Here is an 8,877-nt window from a genome sequence, read left to right on the forward strand (position 1 = left end):
AAGAGTTTAACCACTTGTTGATCGACGCTTATGTTTTATCACATTTCGTTCCTGAACTACAATGTAAGTTGTAAAACGTCTTAATACGAATCTTTTCAACAAAAATTTCAAAATTTAGGGCCTCCAACACTACGGCAGACTTTATTAAAGTAGTGAAGGGGAGAGGACGCGGAAGTAATGTACTTTTGATAATATTTTGTAACAAGTAATTGATAATTATTAAATTATAGGAGAAAACGCGGACCTAGGACCAGTTCGAAGTAATTATTTTCTATTTTATATTATACTTTTATAAAAAAAATTAACAATAGGACCCGACACGTTGGCACCACCCTCCACGTCTTCGGACCCACCAACACCCTCGTACTCTCCCACAATTCCATATCGGGAGATATTGATAAACCCGTCATTGTCGGCGGAGATGCGAGTGCTGGACTTGAGGAAAGGTAATTCGTTAAATATATTTTAATACGTATGAAAATATAATGAATTTTTTTAGCGCCGGGTATCAAAATCATCGTGGAAGGGGGTAATATATTCAACATGTTTTATTATATTAGAAACTAATTTATGTAATTTTAGGTGGCGCCCTTAAAATTTTAATTTAAAATAAACTGTTTATATTTATTTTTCTCTTTCTTAAGCTTAACGCACGTTAGTTGTATCATATAAACCATTTTCATGCAGATTGGTTAAAACGTACCATTCCTAATAAACCTTAACTTCTTGATCGAGGCTTACAATTTCCCGCGCTTTTCTAACCGTCTTCAGAACACATGTTAAATTCGCGCCAAAAATGATTTGTTAACCATATAGCTACCAGGTCAATTACCCTAACGGTTAATTATAAAGGTACAAACTTTAGCCATATATTAATATTCATGTCAAACATAAGTGTACATTAATAAACCTAAAGAGTTTAACCACTTGTTGATCGACGCTTATGTTTTATCACATTTCGTTCCTGAACTACAATGTAAGTTGTAAAACGTCTTAATACGAATCTTTTCAACAAAAATTTAGGGCCTCCAACACTACGGCAGACTTTATTAAAGTAGTGAAGGGGAGAGGACGCGGAAGTAATGTACTTTTGATAATATTTTGTAACAAGTAATTGATAATTATTAAATTATAGGAGAAAACGCGGACCTAGGACCAGTTCGAAGTAATTATTTTCTATTTTATATTATACTTTTATAAAAAAAATTAACAATAGGACCCGACACGTTGGCACCACCCTCCACGTCTTCGGACCCACCAACACCCTCGTACTCTCCCACAATTCCATATCGCCCCCCCCCACGCGTATCCAGGAATACGGCACCATACTACTGTAGTTTTAGAACATTTTCCTGCAGCCACAATTAATCTTTGTTCTTGGCATGTCAAAAAGGTCTTTAAGGAAAGGGTTAGTCAAGGTAATCATAAGGATAGAAAAAACTTAATCACACATCTTGAGGGTACGTTAATGGCGCGTGAAAAAGAAAATTATGACAAACATAAAAGTAGCTTAAACACGGAAAATTGGGCTCACGCATTTCGTCAAGACAAACCAAACCTGGGTAATAACACTAATAATAGGTTACGGGTCATTATCAAAAATTAAAACTAATTCTTAAGTCCACTAATTAACTAGAACAAACAGTTAAAGAATTAATTAAATTTACCAAAGCCATTGAAAATGACATAAGTTATCAAAATTATAGGGAAACTTAAGGAATTTATAGATGTTAGGTATATACAGAGTACTGTTCACAAATAAATTGCGGCATACTGTTCAGCTGAAGTTGCGCGAATGGGTTTTTAAACAGTTAAGAGTCGGGAAATTCAGCTGATGCTTACACATTATTACACGAAAACAATAAACCAATTACAGTTGAAAGTAAAAAGGGGGTTGAATATACACTGACCAATCAGATAGACAAATGCTCATGCTCATTTCATAACCAAAATCAGCTACCATGTAGGCATATTTTTTGCTCGGAAACATTTAAGAATGGCCGAGTTTACTGAAAACCTCATTATTAAGAGACGGCAAAATAATAACAGTAATACTAGCAGTGCATTAAATAACAGTAGTTTCCCAATCTATTTAGTTCCAAAGAAACCTGCTAAAATTAAAAATAATATAGTACTTGGACAAAATAAAAATTAATTAAATTAAAACCAATTGTTAATTAAATACATAATTTAGCTTCTCGTTCTGGTATGAAACAATACTCTGAAACTTTTGATCTACTTTTATAACAGCTTTAGAACTAAATAAGAACATACCATACCTAGCTTTAGATAATGGTGGGAGTGATTGTGATGAGCAGGGTAAGGATTTAGAGAGCGAAGGGAATTCTGTAATGGAGAAAGATGAATGCTATCAGGGGGGTTTTGAAAACCATGTAGTTTCGAATATAGAAAATTATTTACTCAAGGAATATAGTTCAATTGACTATGGAACAGGACAAGCAATAGATAGTACATAAGAAAACCCGCATAGACTAGACAACTATACACTTGATAACCAGATAGAACCCCAAACTACAGTTGCTAACTTTTCAGAACCCCAAATAACAGTTAAAGTAGAAACCCTATCTACATTTGATAACCTTTTACCCTTTTAGAAACCCACAAATTAGTAGATAACCTTTTAGAAACCCGACAGACAATTGGTAGCATAGTAGTAGAAAGTCAGATAGATAATAGGAATGAAGTTTCACAATCAGACGAAGGATTTATCATCCCAGAGGACAGTCTTATGATTTTAGCAACTCATCCGAAGGGACCCCTATAAATAGGGGTGCCACGGCACAGGAGAGCATCTTTTTTTCTGGAGCCAAAGACGAAAGGACTTTTTCTTCCTCTCTTAAAGGGGTTTTAGTTTATTTCTTTTTCGTATTCTTTCCAAACATGCCTAACTGGTAATTATACATCTTATGTATCAATAAAGAGTTTTTATATTTTACTTGGTCTCTCGTACATGGGTTAAATATAAGCCGACAATTCTGGGATTCACAATTTATGGAAGGCAAGTATAAAGTTAATGCAGAATGATATATATAATATTCAATCATTCATTCTTACTAATTTTATAGTAATGGATCCTATTTCCATAACTTTGGCCTTGGGAAATGAGTATGTCGTTACGACAACTGATTCTATGATTTGCTTTCACTGCGGCGAATGTACGGAAGAATTGGATGTAAGAGGAGGAACACTCTTCTTTTGCTGGGGTCGAGAGTGCGCGCATTATCAAAGGGGTGTAATTTTTCGACATGGTAATACCTATACCAAACACATCCCCAGGCATCTGATAAAGGAGTTCCCGCCCCATCTCTGCTGTACGTACTGTGGAAGAAGAGGGTCAAAGAGCAGCCGTTCACCTAATGTTAACTATAGGTTTCAGTGTATATGCATGGTAATGGTGGCGACAAGAAACTTAGATATTCCCGATTGAAATCTTATCTTAGAAGTCACTGAGAACCGTAAAATACTTTGCTTCGTTCAATTTTAGCAACTCATCCGAAGGGACCCCTATAAATAGGGGTGCCACGGCACAGGAGAGCATCTTTTTTTCTGGAGCCAACGACGAAATAACTTTTTCTTCCTCTCTTAAAGGGGTTTTAGTTTATTTCTTTTTCGTATTCTTTCCAAACATGCCTTACTGGTAATTATACATCTTATGTATCAATAAAGTGTTTTTATATTTTACTTGGTCTCTCGTACATGGGTTAAATATAAGCCGACAATTCTGGGATTCACAATTTATGGATGGCAAGTATAAAGTTAATGCAGAATGATATCCCCTTTGTCCTACTATGTGAAGATCAAGCTACAAAAGACACGCCAGTCGCTTATGCAGGAAAATACAGTTTATTGGGGCATGTATTTCAATTTTTGTGAAAAATAACCCATTTACTGCAACAGGCACAAAAATAGTAGTTTTAAATAAATGTCAAATAGAAAAAGCTGTAGTTTTAGAACATTTTCCTGCAGCCACAATTAATCTTTGTTCTTGGCATGTCAAAAAGGTCTTTAAGGGAAGGGTTAGTCAAGGTAATCATAAGGATAGAAAAAACTTAATCACATATCTTGAGGGTACGTTAATGGCGCGTGAAAAAGAAAATTATGACAAACATAAATGTAGCTTAAACACGGAAAATTGGGCTCACGCATTTCGTCAAGACAAACCAAACCTGGGTAATAACACTAATAATAGGTTACGAGTCATTATCAAAAATTAAAACTAATTCTTAAGTCCACTAATTAACTAGAACAAACAGTTAAAGAATGTTATCAAAATTATAGGGAAACTTAAGGAATTTATAGATGTTAGGTATATACAGAGTACTGTTCACAAATAAATTGCGGCATACTGTTCAGCTGAAGTTGCGCGAATGGGTTTTTAAACAGTTAAGAGTCGGGAAATTCAGCTGATGCTTACACATTATTACACGAAAACAATAAACCAATTACAGTTGAAAGTAAAAAGGGGGTTGAATATACACTGACCAATCAGATAGACAAATGCTCATGCTCATTTCATAACCAAAATCAGCTACCATGTAGGCATATTTTTTGCTCGGAAACATTTAAGAATGGCCGAGTTTACTGAAAACCTCATTATTAAGAGACGGCAAAATAATAACAGTAATACTAGCAGTGCATTAAATAACAGTAGTTTCCCAATCTATTCAGTTCTAAAGAAACCTGCTAAAATTAAAAATAATATAGTACTTGGACAAAATGAAAAATTAATTAAATTAAAACCAATTATTAATTAAATACATAATTTATCTTCTCGTTCTGGTATGAAACAATACTCTGAAACTTTCGATCTACTTTTATAACAGCTTTAGAACTAAATAAGAACATACCATACCTAGCTTTAGATAATGGTGGGAGTGATTGTGATGAGCAGGGTAAGGATTTAGAGAGCAAACGGAATTCTGTAATGGAGAAAGATGAATGCTATCAGGGGGGTTTTGAAAAACCATGTAGTTTCGAATATAGAAAATTATTTACTCAAGGAATATAGTTCAATTGACTATGGAACAGGAAAAGCAATAGATAGTACATAAGAAAACCCGCATAGACTAGACAACTATACACTTGATAACCAACTAGAACCCCAAACTACAGTTGCTAACTTTTCAGAACCCCAAATAACAGTTAAAGTAGAAACCCTATCTACAGTTGATAACCTTTTAACACCCCACAATATGGTAGATAACCTTTTAGAAACCCACACTATGGTAGATAACCTTTTAGAAACCCACACTATGGTAGATAACCTTTTAGAAACCCAACAGACAATTGGTAGCATAGTAGTAGAAAGTCAGATAGATAATAGGAATGAAGTTTCACAATCAGACGCAGGATTTATCATCCCAGAGGACAGTCTTGTGATTTTAGAAAATGACGCACACTTACAATCCAAGAGGGATAAATTAAAAATACCAATAGTTCAAAGCCTCAGGGGGAGACCAAAAGAAGTTTTGACCAGAAGCAGAAATACAGCTAAACCAAAGCCTATTCAGGAAATAAACGTAGGGCAGTTTCAACTATAAGCAGATCTATTGGTAAGAAACCTAATTATTAGATGACAATGAAACCAATATAGATAGTTAAATTGTAAAAGGAGTTCAGTTTACAGTAGAGGATATAGAAATATTAAATAGTGAAACTCAGTGGTTCACTAATAGGATTATTTATGCATTTAGTCAGAAGAAAATAGGGGAAGAGGAGCATTGTAGCTTTGAGCCATACAAGTTGACCCATAGCTCTGAATAATCCCCCCACCACCCCTAAAATTTGAATCTGACCAATCGGGAGAGGGTGAAAGTAGGTCCAGTCTAACCAGATTTTTTAAATCGAACGCCATTCTCTACTGTGTGGTGTTTTATACAACTTCAATAGAAACATCGGAGGGTTGTCTGCTACAATTTGGATGATTAGTTTTCATCACAATTTAGCTGTTGCGGCTCGCGGGTTCAAATAAAAAATGGATGTATCTATGCAGTGTTTTGTCACTTACAAAGATACTAGAAATAAGAACACTCAGGCTGTGTTCAAAGGATATGTTAAATCTACTCAAACTAAACTGGTAGTTGAAAATAAGCCCATAGTTAAAAATCAATCCACAGCAACAGACGAACTGGGCTTGGGCCTTGGCCTTGGTAATAATGAATCAAATAGTACAATTTCTAGTGAAAGTTCGATACTACGCGTAGAATGTACTCCAACAGTAAATATCGGAATACTCGGTGCTTTGCAACCAAGTTCCATTAATTGTGGGCGAAAACTTGGAAAGCGATCTACTTCAGGATCGTTACTTCAATGTAACTCAAAGGTTTCTAAGAGTGGGGACAATGTTTGTGACAGCGAAGCTTTACTACAAGTTCATCAGCTACTGGAAAATCGATTAGGTAAATTATGATTTTTTTAATTGTCTTGAATTGCTTATTAATATATATTTTTGCAGATCTCGATTACCACTATCAAAACAATGGCATTGGACCTTTTTCTTGCCTGACTGTTACACGTCCAACTACGTTGCAAAACATCGGAGGAGGCCTTTACGACTACCCTGTTAAAATACAGTTTACTTCAGATGGAATAGTTTCAGTACTCTTGGCTTTCAAACCAGCTATACGGGAGACTTATTTTGATAGTGAATCCTCTAAGATCGATAGGAATGTAACAAGTAGAGCCCTGAGTTATCTAAACGAAAACAATTTTTTTTGTATTGGAATTAAAACTGTGAGAACTACCACAACAAATGAAGTTGTTCATATTATTAATAATTTCAAAACATTTCAGGAATTCAAGGTTGCTAAAGCATCGTCTTTGGATATAATACATCATCCTTGCGAGAGACGACAATCAAGGCATTGCCCTATTATATTCAGACCTCCAGAAAGTTCATTAGTGAAAGGGGAACTGACGTTACTTTGTCCCAACTGTTCATTGTTAGAGAAGTATGTTTATCTGATATTTTTATGAGCTTTTAGTACAAATCGTTTAATTTAAGATTATGATAAACTTGCCACCAAGTTACGGAGTTATTTCTTAGCCATGATAAAATTATTTGAATTTTTATTACTGTTTATTTGTATCTTATGAGGTATCTTAAACTTAGAGAAAAAGAGATGGAAGCGACACCAAGGACGAAGCTGAGAAGACAACATACCAGCTCAAATTTTCCAATAGAAAATTTAACACCAAAAAGCAGGCGTGTACGTATTAAAAACATTCGTAACCTTAGATACCGACAGAAGAAAACAATCGCAAAAATGGAAAAAGAACTGAAAGAGAATTCCATTACTCTTAACCCTGAACAAAGCCATGAAATGTTTCAAATTATAAAAGAAATGAATGAAAACCATAAAGACAACGTAAACAAGATCATTTTGGAAGTAAAGAAACCCGTTACTCGCTCAGGCTTTTCGAACAAGTTGGGAGACAGACTCTAAAAACACTAAACTAGCAGAGTTTTTAAACGATCAAGCTAAAAACCCAGAAACTAGCAACGGAAACCGCTTTGATCCGCTAACTTTTCGCTTGGCGCTGAGCCTATATTCTAGATCACCGGCATCATACAGAACCTTACAAGGTTTAAAAATATTCAATTTGCCAAGCGTTGCCACTGTGAAAAGGAAATTACAAAACATCAAGTGTGACCCAGGAATTGACATTCATCATTTAAAAAAAGAAAGTGCCAGATTCAAAGCAACATTTAGTTCCTTGGAAACCCCACCACCCCAAGACGGTTTTTTGGTTATGGACGAAGTGAAAGTAATAGGAAAAATGGTCTGGAACGCTAGCAATAACGAATTTATTGGCTTAGCGATGAACCAAGATGAATTACCTTCCTTATTTAATTTCTACAAGACAAAATCTGTGAACAATTGCCTTAAAGCTGAATATGTTCTTCAGTATATTTGGCGATGTGCGGGAAAACTCTTTGATGTAGTAGGCCTATATTTCCCAAGCAATGTGCCTTTCACTCACGAATTGCTGACAGCCATAACTCAAAGGGTTGTATTCTCATTTCAATCTGTTGGATTTATGCTGTCTGCGATTGTGTGTGATGGAGCCAGCTCCAACCTCACTATGATAAAAAATAGTCAAGTGTTTCAGGTCAAAACGAATTCAAGGAAAGAGAGGATGGAACTTTCCTAAATTAGAAACTAAAAGCTCGAACCTCAAGTTTGCGACTGACTGTTTTAACCCTTGAAAGACAGGTCACTATTTAGACTTTGTAAAACATCACTTCGTAATTTTTAAAATTATTTATTTTAAATTCCTGTCCCTTTTAGAGTTTTAATTTGAGTTTCATATAAATGCGCTTTTATAGAAATGCAAAGCAAAACTAATAGTTTAAAACTTTTCTTTTAATTCAAATATACAGGCAACCATGAATTTACAAATTCAGTACTTAAAAAAGGGTTACTTTAAAAACCTTATTATATCTTATTACAGTCCATATTGCTTATGGAGATATAATAGTTCATGTCAGCGAGTGTTTAAACTCTAGTTGATAGTTACTTTTTGTAAGTATGAATTATCTTGCATACAGATCACCTTTTTTGAATATCATTGCGAATTTGTTCAATGATACAATCATTTATTAATTAAGTTTATCTTCGCTTCAATAGGATACATAGCTTAATTAGGATACTTTGTGACGTCATTCTATTGCTCGGTTTTAAGGGAGACTCGAGTCATCTAGGAAATTATCCACCATATTTTAGTAACGTGGCGAAAACAGAAGGATGAATGGCGCCGACTCATGCCAACTTTTTATTTATAATTATTCTGTTGTTTTTATTATATTTTAAACTTTCAGTATATAAATAATTTACCTTTAACTGTGCTCCCACC

At 34.7% G+C, this 8,877-nt stretch overlaps 1 long non-coding RNA gene across 1 annotated transcript; it reads left to right on the plus strand.

The window, feature by feature from the left end:
* The first annotated feature begins 372 nt into the window (after positions 1 to 372).
* LOC149926324 (uncharacterized) lies at positions 373 to 627 on the plus strand. Its single transcript, XR_016474138.1, has 2 exons — positions 373 to 446; positions 500 to 627. It is a non-coding gene; the product is annotated as an uncharacterized LOC149926324 (long non-coding RNA).
* Positions 628 to 8,877: the final 8,250 nt, after the last annotated feature.

Source organism: Leiobunum rupestre, chromosome 9, assembly GCF_980474605.1.
Source record: "Leiobunum rupestre chromosome 9, qqLeiRupe1.1.hap1, whole genome shotgun sequence".
Lineage (NCBI taxonomy): Eukaryota > Metazoa > Arthropoda > Arachnida > Opiliones > Sclerosomatidae > Leiobunum > Leiobunum rupestre.